Below are 14,830 nucleotides of genomic sequence, written 5' to 3' on the forward strand. Positions count from 1 at the left end.
GACAGCTGGGAGAGCACAAGGTCCAAGAACAGCTGAGCCTTTAATCTGCAGTGACCAAAAGTGCCATGCTTGGGTATGTGTTAAATAGCACACTTATTTCACCACTGTGCTTGGACTTGTAGATGTCAGCTGTGCATGGTGGGCTGAGAAACAGAATACACTGTTAATGTACTATTGAGGTCATGTGGGTCTCTGACAATGTATTAAGAGAGTTACAGGAGAAACTTCCACTCACATTCTAAATTTCTGCAGAGCTCTGATATTCACATTTGACTGGGGCAGGAGTCTTTGGGGAAAGTTGGGAGAATGTCATTTCACTCATGTCTTGCTTATGGAATTTGGCTCCTTCAATAAAGAGCTCGTCAGCATGGACTTATTTCCTCTGCTTCTGGATATTTCATGGAACCAATGATGAATTGTAGATAATATGTGGGAAGAAGAGAGTCTGTTGACTGACAAAAGCTGCATTTGAAGAGGTGACCAATATTGCTGATAATGCATCATCGGAGAGCTGGGTGACCAACTTCCTGTTAACTCAAAAGAGTTCTTCAGAATGCAAGCTTTGCCTTTTTGCTGAGAAGATACTCTAGCACAACCAGAAATAATTACCACTGGCTCACAATAATGAATGTGCACTCCAACAGGTGAGAGGTTTCAGAGGGGCAGCATTCCCTTCGGAAGGCAATCACTGAAGATTTATTGGTGTTTTGTTACATTTTGCACTTATTCTACAAAGATACAGGTTGACCATAGGTGAAGGTACAGGATTAAACACCCCAACAGTACCCTCACATCAAGTCTTCTAGGGAAGACTACCAATACTTTCAGAGCCCCCTGGCCCAGCCCAGCCCTGTCCTTTTTTTTAAAGCTTCAGAGCTCCCAATCTTTCCTTCTTAATTTCTTTCCTCAAAGAGAAACCTGGATTGCCCCATCCTTTAGAGAGAAGAAAAGTCCCCCCCCTCTAGTTCCAGAGCAATCTATTTGCTGTCTAGTCACTGTGAGACAACTATTGACACCTTCCTTGCAAAGCTTTGTAAAGTCACCCAGACCAATCCCCCAAATTGTAACAATATGAATATTCAGAATTCAATGCACTTCCTGACAGCGGAGGAAAACGGCACAACCAAACACAAATTCATTAGACACACTCTCTCTATCTTGTCCAGTGCCAGATTTGCATATAAGCTAAACAAGCTATAGCTTAGGGCCCCGCTCTTTTGGGGTCCCCCCAAAAAATTAAAGGAAAAAAAACCTGGATGTACATTTCCAAAATATAAGATAAAAAACAAATAAAACCTACATACAGCAACAGTGTTTTGTGTTGTGTAGGCTCTTATTTGTTATGTGCAAATTGCTTTAGATACCTATTAGGTCCATAAATTACCATATAGCATTTATTCAACACAAAAAACAGTGATAATTTGTTGTTGACAAAGGACAGCTGGACATTAAAGGGCCCCATTACCTTCAGTAGCTTAGGGTCTCATACACATAGTTGAGAAATATCAATGGGGAGAAAGGTGGGGTGCTATTTTCAAACACCCCCTGACAGGCTGCAATCCTAACCTCATTTAACTGGAAGAAAGCCTCCAATGAGTTCCAATATGACTTACTTCTGAGTAGACAAGGTTGGATTGCATGAGATAGACTACAAACATTTTTTAATCATTCAATTGGGCCTGGAGATGATCTTAAAAGCAAGCTATAGACCCTATGTGGGGAATCTTTGACCTTCAAGATGTTGCTGAGATACAACTACCATCAGCACCAGATGATGGCTAGGAACATACAGTACTATAATGCTACTATGTTTCTGTGTCACCTGCATACTGACAGCATCCAACACCTATTTCCCTGATGACCACACCCATGGGCTTCATATTTATGTTGAATAGCATTGGGTCCAGAATAGAGCCCTGTGGGAGCACCCAAAGAAACTGCCATGGGATTGAACATGAGTTGCCCAATGCCATCCTCCAGAACCAGCCCTCTAGCCAGGATCAGACTCAACTTCACCCCAGACCTCCCCCTCTCAACCTAAAGAGCCAGTCCAGTAAAATGTCATGGTCAATGATATCAAAAACCATTGAGGTCCAGGAGAAACCACTGGGTCCCACTCTCTTTGTCTAGCTCCCAGAGAAGGTCATCCATCAGGACAACCAAGACAGTTTGGGCCCCAAAATAAAACCAGACTGAAATGGGTCTAGATACATCAGCGTTCTCCAAGCACATATGCAGCTGACTTACTCCAACACCATTCTCTCAAGCCCCTTGCCCTCCAAGGGTGAGATTTGCAACCAGATGATAGTTGTCAAGCATCACTGGATTCAAACAGAGGTTTTGAGCAGCTGACACACCACTGCCTCTATCAGAGTGTTAAGGACTGCCCCCCCTCCCAATTGATGCAACAATATGTTAATCATCTAACATTTGGGTGGTACCAAGATGCAATGCTCCGTGCTAATATAGAAAGGGTTAATTGTAGGATTGCAATAAATATAATTTCAGTTCATTAAAAAGCAACAACCTATTCTTGCCACCTTTTAATTATGCTGCACAAGTACATTATAACTAATTGCGCCTATTATGACTACTTAAACTCTGCTTGCTATAAATCCCAAACGAACACAGTCACATTCAAGAACACCAAGAACGCTCAGGAAGCAGATGTTGTTTTGGTCTCAGTGTTGAAGATGTGCAGATATCACACACACTCAGTGACCTGTATAGGTGACGAAACACAAGATAACAGAAGCTGTTGTCAGGCTCCAGATCAGCAACCTGCACTCAAGAGACCTGCTCAGCAAACCCTTTGGGCTTGTTATGTCTCACTATGTGACATGCTATCCTAAAAACCAGATAAGCAGGAGTGAAAGATGAAAACTTGAAAACTTGGTCTACTTTAAAAATAAAATAAAATTCTCCAGGACACAGCTTTAGAATGGGGACCCATGAAATTTCACGGATTTGCTTTATTTTAAAAAACACCAATGTACACCTGTCACTCATTTATACAGACTCATTCATTTGAAAGCAGATTGGCTGGAGGAGAAGCCCAGATAAAGCTTTGTTTTTCCCCAGGAGGCAGTTGTCTACCTTCCCCTTCAGGGGCCATTTCCTATCTCCGTCTCTGATTCTGTGCTTATTTCCTTAGACATGCATTGGCTCCATTTGGACAGAACTCATTCGAGCTGTGACAAACTGCAGTTAGCTGGCTTGAACAGGTCACCTGTAATATTTTATGATCCTGACTTGCTCTGGTAAAAGTTTACCTGCATTTCCTATTAACAGAAAGCAACAGTTGTTGAAAATGGAAGTCGATGCTTCTGATCTCGCAGCCATGCTGGAGGGGATCAGGCTTGTGCATGTAACACTAGACGAACACTAACTCCAAATCGTGCCACTGTCTGTAGCCCATGGGGTGAGATTTGCTGGGAGCACTGAGCATCATGCCTTGAGCCTCAGATAGCACACATTTCACTCGTCTGCATGATCCTGGCATGCTAATCACACACCCGTTTTTGCATCTTCCTCAGCACAGGTAGAATGCAGCAGGGAGGTTTCACCCAAGCAAGCTGATGGTTGCCAAAAGGTGTGGCCTCAAAACACTAACATGCTATGGATTAGTGCTGAATGGCATGGTGGAGAGAAGTGCATATCTGACCTCCCAGCAGGTGAATCACAGCTGCTTACTGGGAGAGGAAAGGTGGCAGAAAGTGTGGTGCAACACAAATGCACCAGGAGATGCACCAGATTGGTTTTGCTGGTGCATCTGCAGTGCGCTTTTCCCCCTCCTAGTCCACAACAGTGACTCACCTGCCACCCTCCTCCTTTCGACCATACCATCCACTACTGCTATGGCTAAGCGCAGTAGAGAGTAAAGAGAAACAGGATCTCCTTTTCTTTGCAATGACTCCTTATCCACCACAAATGAGCATGGATATTAATTACTGTTTTCCTTCCTCATAATATCAGAACCCAGGCTCATCTAATGAAGCTGTAAATGGCGAGAGATTTAAGATAGACAAAAGGAAGTACAAAGCACATTTATTGATTTAGTTAACAGATTTGTAACCTGCTTTTTCAAGCAACGTTCTTCCCAAAGCGGCATTATAATACACACACCAAAACATAAATCAAATATGATTTGAAAGCATTTGAAAGATCTACTTCGTATTACCATTAAAACCAGCACAAAAGTAAGAGATTGTGCAACGTAGAAAAATCAGACAGTAGCACCATTTCTAGTTCTAGTACATTTCTCTGTCACAAGAGGCGTTGATGGCCACCAACTCAGATGGCAACTTAGAAATTCATGGAAAATGAGGCTATGAAAGACTACTGGAGAGATGGTGGCTACATGCCACCTCCATTTGTACAGAGGACTTTTGCTCTCATAGTTGGCCATTGCAGGAAGGAGGATGCTTGGTGACATAAGCCTTTGGTCTGATCCAAAAGGACCCTTCTTATGTTCTGAAAAGTCCCACTGTGGTCATAAGAAGCTGTGCATAGGACTGCAGCCTTAGTTTGCTCATCATCACCCAGTTTCTGGTATCTCTTCCTTTAAGGAAGCAAACTGGCTTTGCTTTTAACCACAAAAACGTAGGCAGTAATTCTTTTTGGGGAAAAAATCCTGAAAGTGGAGGTTCTTATGATTTCAGCAGTTAGGATTTTAAAAACAACATATAATGGAAAAAAACCCACAATACAATTAAGGGAATTGGCAACATCCTGTACATTTAACTAGTCAATGGAACTGTGCAATTGTATGTTAAATGGAAATACATATATTGTGACTTCCGTGGAATCCCATGAATTTCACAGACACACTGTTGAGCAGATTAGCAGGTCTAGACTCCTTGGGGATTTATGTACTTTAAGGTTCTCTCTCTAATCCAATTTAGAGGTAATGATCATTGAAATCAGTGGCATTTATTTCTGAATAATCATGGCTCACATTAGGCTGCAGTTCTATACACACTTACTTAGAAGTAAGTTTCACTGAGTTCCTTACTTCCATGTAACCATACATAACAAGGAAAAGTACAGTGGTACCTCGGGTTAAGAACTTAATTCATTCTGGAGGTCCGTTCTTAACCTGAAACTGTTCTTAACCTGAAGAGCCACTTTAGCTAATGGGACCTCCTGCCGCCACCGCACAATTTCTGTTCTCATCCTGAAGCAAAGTTCTTAACCCAAGGTACTACTTCCGGGTTAGCAGAGTCTGTAACCTGAAGTGTCTGTAATCTGAAGCATCTGTAACCCGAGGTACCACTGTATGTTTATTTGAACTGTACGTTCAACTGAAATTAATGTGACTCCCATGTAAGTATGGAAGAAATAGGATGAAAATAGCACAGAAGGGAAAATATCCCCAGCTTCAGCTTTTCCTATTGCAGGACTATAGTGTAGGGATGGGGAACCAGTCAGTGTAGAGAGGGATGAGCCAGGGATGTTGTTGGACTTCAACTCCCATCATTTCCAGGCAGCATGGTCAATATTCAAGGATGATGGGAGCTGGAGTCCAATGACGTCTGAATGGAAACAAGTCCCACCATCCCTGACGCTGACAATACTGTTGATGGAAAAATAAATAAAGGAGAATTCCTGGATGCCAAAATCCAAGTCTGGGGCAAGTACTCATTGGTGAGAGAACTCCAGTCTACATGAACTCAGCATGTAGAGAGGGTTGAGCTGGTGACTCCAGTTCGGCTTCACAGCTCTCAAAGCCACTCTTTTGAGTTTCTATACCAACCAAGTTCACTTTGTAACTAAGCTAAGGTTTACTGCCTGTGCAATCCTTCTGAAACACATGAATCTGGCCTTTGGGGGAATTTGTAAGTACAATAATTTTTAACCTTATCATATGTGTGCTCTTTTCCTATGCTGGGGGCGGGGGGAGAGGGAAACTTGGGAAAGAAACTGTTTCAGGGGGGCTTTTGGAACTCACTTGGAGGGGCATATTCTAAAGGTCAAACAGCCTCTATTTCCATGCTTTACTTTGCTGCCTGTGTTGTGACTTTGCATATCTGTTGGGGATTCCTTGGCCTCCAGGAATTCTCCCTTCTATAATTTTTCCCTTCAACCAACAAATACTAAGTGAGCTGGGTGGGCTCTTTTTAAGTCAGCTTCCTAGTTCTGATGAGTTTTAACCCAAGCAACCTCAAGGTGGCCGCAGGAGTCCCCCCCCCCCCCTCCTGTAGTGGAGGCGAAGCTGCACCTGCTGACATTCTCCCTTCCATAGACCCCCCCCCTCCCCCTTGCAAGGCCCCTGTACTCAGAACTAAGCCCCACTGAAACCAACGGGACTGACTCTCGAGTAAGCGTACAGAACCCCCCTCTAACCAGCAGGCTAAGCTTGCTGCTGCACGCAGGAGCCCAGAAGCAGCAGCCCGAGGCTCGAGCCTCATAACTGGGGTCCGCGCGTCTCCCTCCGCCCCGGAGCAGGGCCGGCGGGCCTCCCCCTCGCCCGGGACCCGCGTCCCGGCGCCACGCTCCTCTCCGAGTGGAGAATCACGTGGGGACCCTCGCGGCCGCCTGGCCCGGTCTCGGGAGCCAATTGGTGCGCGTGCCGCGAGGGGGCTTGGAGGCGCCTAGGAGCCCGAGCGCGCGCAGCAGGGACGCGGCTGCTTAAAAGGGCTGCGCGGAGAGAAAGGCAGCCGCGCGTTCTTCCGCGGCAGCGGCAGCGCCGCCGGACCTCACCGGGCAAGGTGAGTCGCGTCGCGCCCGCCTTTGGGGGCGCAAAGCCGGGCTGGCTGGGCAGAAACCGCCGTCGAGCTCTCTGCCTGCCGCGGGCGGGGGGGCTTTGCAACCCCCTAGCGAGTCCCTTGGGGTGGGGGGCTGGGACTGGGGAGAGGGAGTCTTCTGTCGCTGCTTCCTCAGGTGTGTTGCATAGGCTTCTTTCACTGGCCGCCTAACTTTCTTTCGCAAACTTAGAGCGTAGCTTCTCTTCTCTCTCTCTCTTTTTTTGCGGGGGAGGTGAGGTAGTTGTTAAACTATGGAACTCTCTGCCACAGCATGTCCCGACAGCCACGAACCTGGATGGCTTTTAAAAGAGGAGGATGAGGCAAATTGATGGAGGTGGAGGCTATTAGCCGTGATGGCTCTGCCCTGGCCTTCGTGGGCAGAGGCAATAACGCTGCTTGAATACCAGTTGCTGGAAACCATAGGAGGTCCGGGGGGGGGGAGTGTTCTGGTGCTCAGGTTTCCCACCTGGTTGGCCGCTGTGAGAACAGGATGCTGGACTGGGTGAGCCCCTGACCCGATCCAGCAGGCTCTTCTCATGTTCTTGTGTCTGCGATGGGGGGAGGCGGAACCTCTTTGCTTCTTCCTAATGGATTGTGCTGCTCAGCACATTTTTAAAAGAAGTAAATTTCCATTGAAAACAGAGTATCTTATTTCTGAATGTCTTGGGGTTTTTAAAACAACTTGCAGTGCGATACTAATTGTGCTTTTACTTTGGAGCAAATCCCATTATTTCCAGTTAGACTCAAGAGTGCAATCCTGTATTCCGAAGTTAGCCCTGCTGAGTTCAATTCCCAAGTACTTGGGGATCCAATCCTGCACTGACTTGGAAGTTCCATTTTCTGAGGGGGGAAATGCCTCGGATCACTTCAGTTTCGGAGTGTTTTAAGATTGCAGCCTCACTGGAATGTGAGGTCCTGACATAAGCACTACATTTATTAAAAGGAAATGTCCTGGGAGGTGCTTTGTACCAGGGCACACTATGTACCCAGCACTGTCTCTGGCTGGGAACAGTTCTCCAAAATCTCTGAGCAGACAACCTTCACATCACCTGTGATCTTTTCTTTTAACTCGAGGTGCCAAGGGTAGAAGTTAACTTTCTGCATGCAAGCACAGTACTGTGATCCTCCCCTTCCTTAATCTTTGGAAACATTTGCCCTTAATTCCGACTGTGTGGGACAGTGATGGGAGGCATGCTTTGCACATGCTCAGAGGCACATGAAGGAGTGAGCAGAGCTGGGCCTGCTGCCCCTCCCCAGTCTGCACTCTGGTGAAGGTGTGAATAGAGCCTACCTTGCCTACAAGTTGCTTTCTTATAGACCCTCTCAATGAGACTGGGAACCCTACAGGAGATGGGGTTTCTGATCATTTATCCAGAGCAGGAATAGCCAATATGGTATATTCCAGATGTTGCATACTACAACTCCCGTGATCTGTGACCACTGCCCATTGTGACTAGGGCTGATGGGAGTTGTAATGCTAAAAAAATGGAGGACATCATGTTGACTACATCTGATCCAGAGCTGGCTCTGTTCTGACCTTTAGCAGACTACGTGCATGTAGGGGATGTGGACAGCAGGGACAGTTTTTGCATGCACCCTCTCTCTCTCTCTCTCTCTCTCTCTCACACACACACACACACACACACACACACTCTTAACTGGACTAGGCCATATTATCATGCCTATTTCAAGCAGCTGGTTCTTGGACTTGAGGTATGATGCTATTCAGAAGTAAATCCTGCTGTTTTCCATGAGGCTTATAAGCATGCAGTCTTTTGTAAACCGCTTTGAGATGTATAAATAAATTAAAGGTTCTAATCTTGAATTCCATTCATCCCCAGCTCATTGAAACTTTGGCTGCAATGAAAGTAAACATCTGGGGCTGACTGAGGCATAAATCTCAATGCCAAAAGATGCAATCTATAATAAAATCACAGCAGTATGTTCCTTATGGCTGCAATCCTGTACTTGCTTACCTGGGAGGAAGCTTTACTGAACTCAGTTGAACCTACTTCTGGGTAGGCAGGCTGCCAGGTAAATGCCTCTGGGTTTTTTTAAAAAAAATTGTGGTTTTTTGTATTAAACCGTCAATCTTTTGCATAGGTAAGATTGCACTCTTACCCTCTATGTTAGTCTACTCTATACTTTCAAGCATATCACACTAGGAGCTGTGGGCCTGCATCATCCTGGGATATGTGTGTAATGAGCTGATGATGATGATGATGATGATGATGATGATGATGATGATTATACCATCCTATACCTGGTGGTATATAAAACCACAAAATACATACCGGTAATCAAAATGCACTAGCTGCCTGAGCACATCAATCTTTGACAGGTATCCTATGCAGACACAACTTAAGGCTTGAGTTTGACAGAAGCTGATGAGTGTTTGAAACTAGTCACTTTGAGCCTTTGTCTTTTTTTTAGTCACCCATTGCAAATGGGTTCAGAGTTGTCAAGAAGTCAAAGCATTGCAACAAAATCAGCTGCGCAAGCTGGAAGTATGTTTTACATTTAATTGCACTGGAGCTTTCTTCCCAGTACATGTACTTGGGCTCTTGGACTTAATGTGGATTTAACCCAGTCCTCTCTATGTTCACCTTGAAGTAAATCCCACTGTGTCTAGCATGGCTTATACTGGAAACCAGGAGTTGTGTTTGAGTAGCTATTGAGTTTCACTCTTGGGGGAATATAGCAGGGTTCCTGGATTACACAGAGCTTTTCTTTATATTGTTGGCTAACGTAGTTCAAAAATATTTGGATGTCTTATAATGGTTAACAGGCAACTTCAACTCCTACAAATGGCTTTTGATTTCTAGGGTAAAAAGTGTTGTCTCTTCTTTTGGAACACAAGGCAATAGATACCAATGGTATGATTTAAATGGCAACATGGAAGTCTGGCTGAAGCATGATGACTAGAAATGGGAACCATATATTCTATGATGCGCTCTTGGGGTCTTGTAAAGTTGATGTCTTTTAAACATTTGTCGTCTTTTTGGGATTTATTATTTCTCTTACCCAAAACATATTACTTTGATGTCACAAGCTTTGTGTCTTACTGCTTTGCTGTAAGATAGTGGCTTTATAGCAGCTGAGAAATGCAGATTTAAGTGTCACTATTAGTTTATTTGCAATGATGAGAGTGACCATCTCCTATACTTGAGAGACACTCTGTGCAAATGGAAAACGTTGCTATGAGACAGAAGCATTGTTACTCCAAAAAAATATTCTCTGGAGTCTGTGGTTCCATAAAGGACCCATTGAGAGCCACTGAAATCAGGGGGACTTCCTAATAAGTAAATAAGACTGCAAAACTATCCCCACCTCCTGGGAGCGGGCCTCACTGAATTCAATATGACTTACTTCTGAGTAGACCAGGTTAAGATTCCTGGGTAATTCAGTGCATTTTCTGGTGTGGATGGGTACGCATTTCTACTGAAAGTTTGGTATTGCAATGAAATGGTTAAAGGCTGTAGAAGATGGAGTGAAGCCTCTGTTCAGTTCTTCCTTACTTGTGTACTGTATAGGTCATAGCAAAGATGACTAATCTGTAGACCTCCACAAGTTGTTGGACTCCAGCTCCCATAAGCCACAGCAAGCAAGGCCAGTGGTCAGGTATGATGGTAGTTGGAGCCAAACAACACCTAGAGAGCCAGAGGTTAACCACCACTTCATGATATTGATACATGATAAAATCAGAAGTTGTTGTTACTAAATTGTCACTTCTGACATTCTTGAGGCTGGAAAATATACTTGGAGCTAGGCTGAATAGGCACATTAAAATATTCTCTTAGCACTTAAGATTTCAGGGGGTGGTGTGTATGTGTGTGTGTCAGCCCCAAACTATTGGTACCATGTTGTTATCAATTAAGAATTTGATATATTTTTCTGTCTCTTCTAACAAATTGGGGAAGCCACACTTGCCCTGTTTTTTTGGGGGGGGGGTTCGACTCACCTTCAGAATGAAGCAGGAAGCTACTGATTTGCCACCCATCCCCCTTTTATTTTCATACTTCTCAGATGAAATAGAGGTTTTTTGAAACATCAGTCTGCTCTGCTGTTTTCCAAAGAAACTCCTAATTGCACTTCTAATTGATGTTGTGGATTACAGTTTGGTTGTAATATATCTGAAGAGACTAGGTTTTTGTGTTGTGGTCAAGAGAATCATATTCCACATTTTTGAAAGATGACTTCTGCATCCCTTGAGGTAAAGTCTGCTGGAAAAATTATAACTGTTGGTTTTTGCTGTATTGATAGTACATAAATCTGAGGAGGCAAACACTGGCATTCTAGATTGCATGAGGTGAAGTCTATTTACAGGGAAAGTGATTTTCACCATAGTTTGGTTCTGGAAATGGAAGTTGTAGGGCAGTGCAAGATCTAGGCTTAAGACCAAACTCATTATAGATATTGCACAAGATTAGTATTAGAGGCTGTTTTTATCACAGTAGCCTTACTGAGGTCAACAAAACTGTGCATAGAATTGCTTTGAAGTGGACCCTTGCGTTTTCAGATGTTGATAATACTCTGTAATTCTCAGTCATGTAACAGGATTTGTGGATCAAGGACCCTTGAAGTGGGTTGGTTTTTTTTTTTAAGTGCTTAATTGAAACCAGGTCATGAAGTGTTTGTGCTTTCTACCTAATCTGTAGCTAACTAGTTAATACAATTTGCCTTCAAATCCCTGGCCCAACAGTGCTGTTGGGAAGGTTACAGTACTGGTGCTTTTGTTTTTCTCATTAGCCAGACTTTGGCTCCTGAATTATATTGTGGTCACTGGACAGTGTGAATGGAAATAGGATTAAAAGTAGTCCCTAATCTGTCAATGCATGGTGCACCAACTCACTTTGGGCCTTTCCCGTAGATCGGTTTCTATCACAACAAATGTATGTATGTTTCTGAGTTGCACAGAATCCAGGTTTTTCTTCTTCCCCTGTAAGAAAGCACTTCTGTTTAGGCGATGTCTCCTATTCCTAGCATTCAGACAGCCATCTATTGTCGCTGGGGAAAATGCATTCCTTTCGTCAGCTGGTGGGACCATTCTCATTGGGAGTGCTGTCTGAAATGTGAGCCTGAAATGACACTATTGGAAGATGCTTGTAATCAGCGACATAAGAGCCATCACAATTTCTCCTCCACTAATGCTGCCCTCATCCTATCCCATGTTGGTGTTCCCAAATGCTTGGTCTGCATGGGAATTGAAGTGGAGACTGAGAAGCCCTGTGGAAAATGTCAGCATAATTTCAACTCCAGTGTGAGTTCACTCCATACAGAATGAATGTGTGTGATCCAGTCTTCCTTTCAAACATTTTGAATGAAAATTCCTAGGGCAATTAAAAACTCAGCTCAGGAAGCACAACTACGGTAATCAGTAAAACAGTTTGCAACTGTTAAAGACAGTGCTAAAACAAAAACACACCAGATGTTAAAAGGCTGGGAAAATATTTGCTGAGTGCTGAAAAGTTGTTGGCATGGGTACCAGGCGAGTTTTCCTAGAGAGGGATTTCACAAGCAGGCAACACTACATTTCACATGAGTAGTTTAAGGCAGCCATTGCTGACCTGGTGCTGATGATTTGGCTGCAACTCCCATCAGCCTCAGCCATTGCAGTTTAAGAAAAAGGAGTAGCAGTACCTTCTTCCAATTCAGTGAAGCTTCAAGTACGGTATCTTGCCAGCTTCTCTAACTCTCTTCCTCACACACACACACCCATTCCACCATTACATAATATCATGCTCATGTATTCTGCCTTACATCTGAAAAAAAAAAAAAACCCAGGAAGGGAAATTTGATGCTGGAAGAGATGGATGCATTATTGAAGCATGGGCATAGCCAAGGGGGGCAAGGGGGCAGGGGGCCCCCAGATCAAGTAAAACAATAAAAATACTTAACAAACTGAGGTTCTGCCCCCCACCCCGGCATAAATCCTGACTATGCCCATGTTTTGGAGCATGACCAGACCTCTTCACCCCACCCAGTTGCTGCAGATACCAACCCTCCTGAAAACAGTTTTCTTGGGCATAGCAAATGGGTGGAATGTGTCAGAGGCACCAAGCATGTCAAGCATTCTCCCGGTGTGGTCTGGGATGCTCATGGAGGTTACCCCAGTCATGTCTGCCATGGTCCAGAGGTGATGAAAATACCATTTGTTTCGCTATGCAGAAAAATTGGGGAAGCAGCCCCCTTTGCATTCTCTGAATCAGGTATGCACAAAGAAGCTTGATGGACATGGCTTTGTGCATCACACTGGAGTTCATCGCGGATTCCACTTTGCCCAAGTCTGGAGTGGACTGTAGAAGCTAAAGTGGTATGGAACCATTCTGCTCCCCACCCAAACTTTGCATATCTTGCCCAAACTAGCAGTGCTGGATTTAGGGCACAGGACGTTAAGCTGAGGGGGTGCAAAATAATAATAATAATAATAATAATAATAATACCACCACCACCAATACCATATTACCAAAGTCCACCCCTGATACTAGGAGCCCAGCGAGTTTGGCAAGATCTTAAATTCAGATTGCATCATTGCATACCATACTTGTTGGCTTTGGCAGTAACTAGTTCTTGCCTACACATGGAATTATTTTAATGTTGTAGACATAGATCTTCAATATTAATAGGGAATGATTCATCCACACTAATTATGCCTTTATACCACCCACTGGAGTGCGTGTGTTTGTGTGGCTGAGTTTTTCTTGGATATTTTTTTTTTTTTTTTGCTAAAAACTGATTAATCTTGAGGCTTTAGTCATTTTGATTACCATGGTCAGCTGAGCTCTGAATACAGAATGAATCTTTCTGTAGATTCTGAGGAGTTTCTGTGATGGCATTTGCTCAGTTTACTCTCCTAATTGCATTATTTAGGAACCTTCAAGGAAGTGGTGCATTTCTTTAGTTTGCTGAGGGGGTGGAGTTGGTGTGTGGGTGTGTGTAACTGAGCATCCTTGGTTGCAAAGTTGCTAGTTCTCAGATGGGGGTCTGTATCTCTGATTTGGAATATGCAAAGCATATGTTTGAACCTAAAGCTGTGTTAGTGCAATAAGCACGCTAAATGATAACATATGCTTAGGAATCTGTAATCAGCATACTCTCAGCTGACTCATTGCACTAAGACTTTTTGATGAATTATACTAATGGTAAATTGTCAACTAAAGCTTTCTAATGGTACTTCTTCCCAGAAATTACATGAAGCAAATCAGGTTTGTTGAAGAGATAAGAGACTGGCATTAAGGGAAGATCTTGGAAACATTAACTTGTCCCTTTTGAAGCATTGTACATTAGCAAATGAGATGCACATTGAGAGCTAAATAGTGTTCTTTTCCTAGTTGAGTTTCTCTCATTATCCAATGTAGATTTGCAGTTTGGTTGTTTTGACTTCATTGAAATCTGGATTTGATGTTAATTGGTCTGATTAATTATCTTTCAATGTAATCAGTGCAAGTCCAAGGCTGATTTGCATAGCCATTAATCCTGTTTAGAAAGAGAAAGTGCAGGGCTCACTGAATATAAATGGCAAGTATGCAACACACATAAAGAGTGCATCCATTATACCTGAAATGTGCTGTTACATGCTTTACGCACCTCATGTCTTCACAGAAATGAAAGCTACAAATAGTACATTCAAATACTTCATATCTTCTGATATTTGTTGCTAAAGTTTATATTTGTACTGTCAAAATTTCAAAGACACTGAGATCTTGGAGTACTTAAAATGGCCAGATTATCATTCTCTTTTTTGGGGGGGGGGGACCACTCTGTCAGCATCGCCCTTGAGCCAGTGAGGAGCTAAAGTATATGAAGCTGCTAAGTCTGAATCAGCGTCAGACTCACCTGAGGCTTTTGGGCTCTGATAATCTGTGCCATCATCAGGATTTACACCGGCATCAGAATTATCACCAACTACAACAGAACTTGCCTCCCTCTTAACTGGCTTCGCACCTTTTGCACCATCATCACCAGAAATGGGGTAATACTGAAAAATGCCAACTCTGTCCCATTTAGGATTGTAGTCTATACTCCTGGTCAATCTGATTGTCTTCGTGTCTGTGACCAAGACACAATAAGACTCCTTCTTGTAC

General features: G+C 43.6%; 1 protein-coding gene across 1 annotated transcript in view; it reads left to right on the plus strand.

The window, feature by feature from the left end:
* Nucleotides 1-6,663: 6,663 nt before the first annotated feature.
* PPFIBP2 (PPFIA binding protein 2) overlaps nt 6,664-14,830 on the plus strand; it is a 100,150-nt gene continuing 91,983 nt past the window's right edge. Inside the window, exon 1 of the mRNA XM_081834611.1 lies at nt 6,664-6,710. The gene's annotated coding sequence lies outside the window, so the exon portion shown is untranslated. The remainder of the gene's footprint in view (nt 6,711-14,830) is intronic.

The sequence above is a fragment of the Podarcis erhardii genome (genome assembly GCF_964252035.2).
Source record: "Podarcis erhardii genome assembly, chromosome: 1".
Taxonomy (NCBI): Eukaryota; Metazoa; Chordata; class Lepidosauria; order Squamata; family Lacertidae; genus Podarcis; species Podarcis erhardii.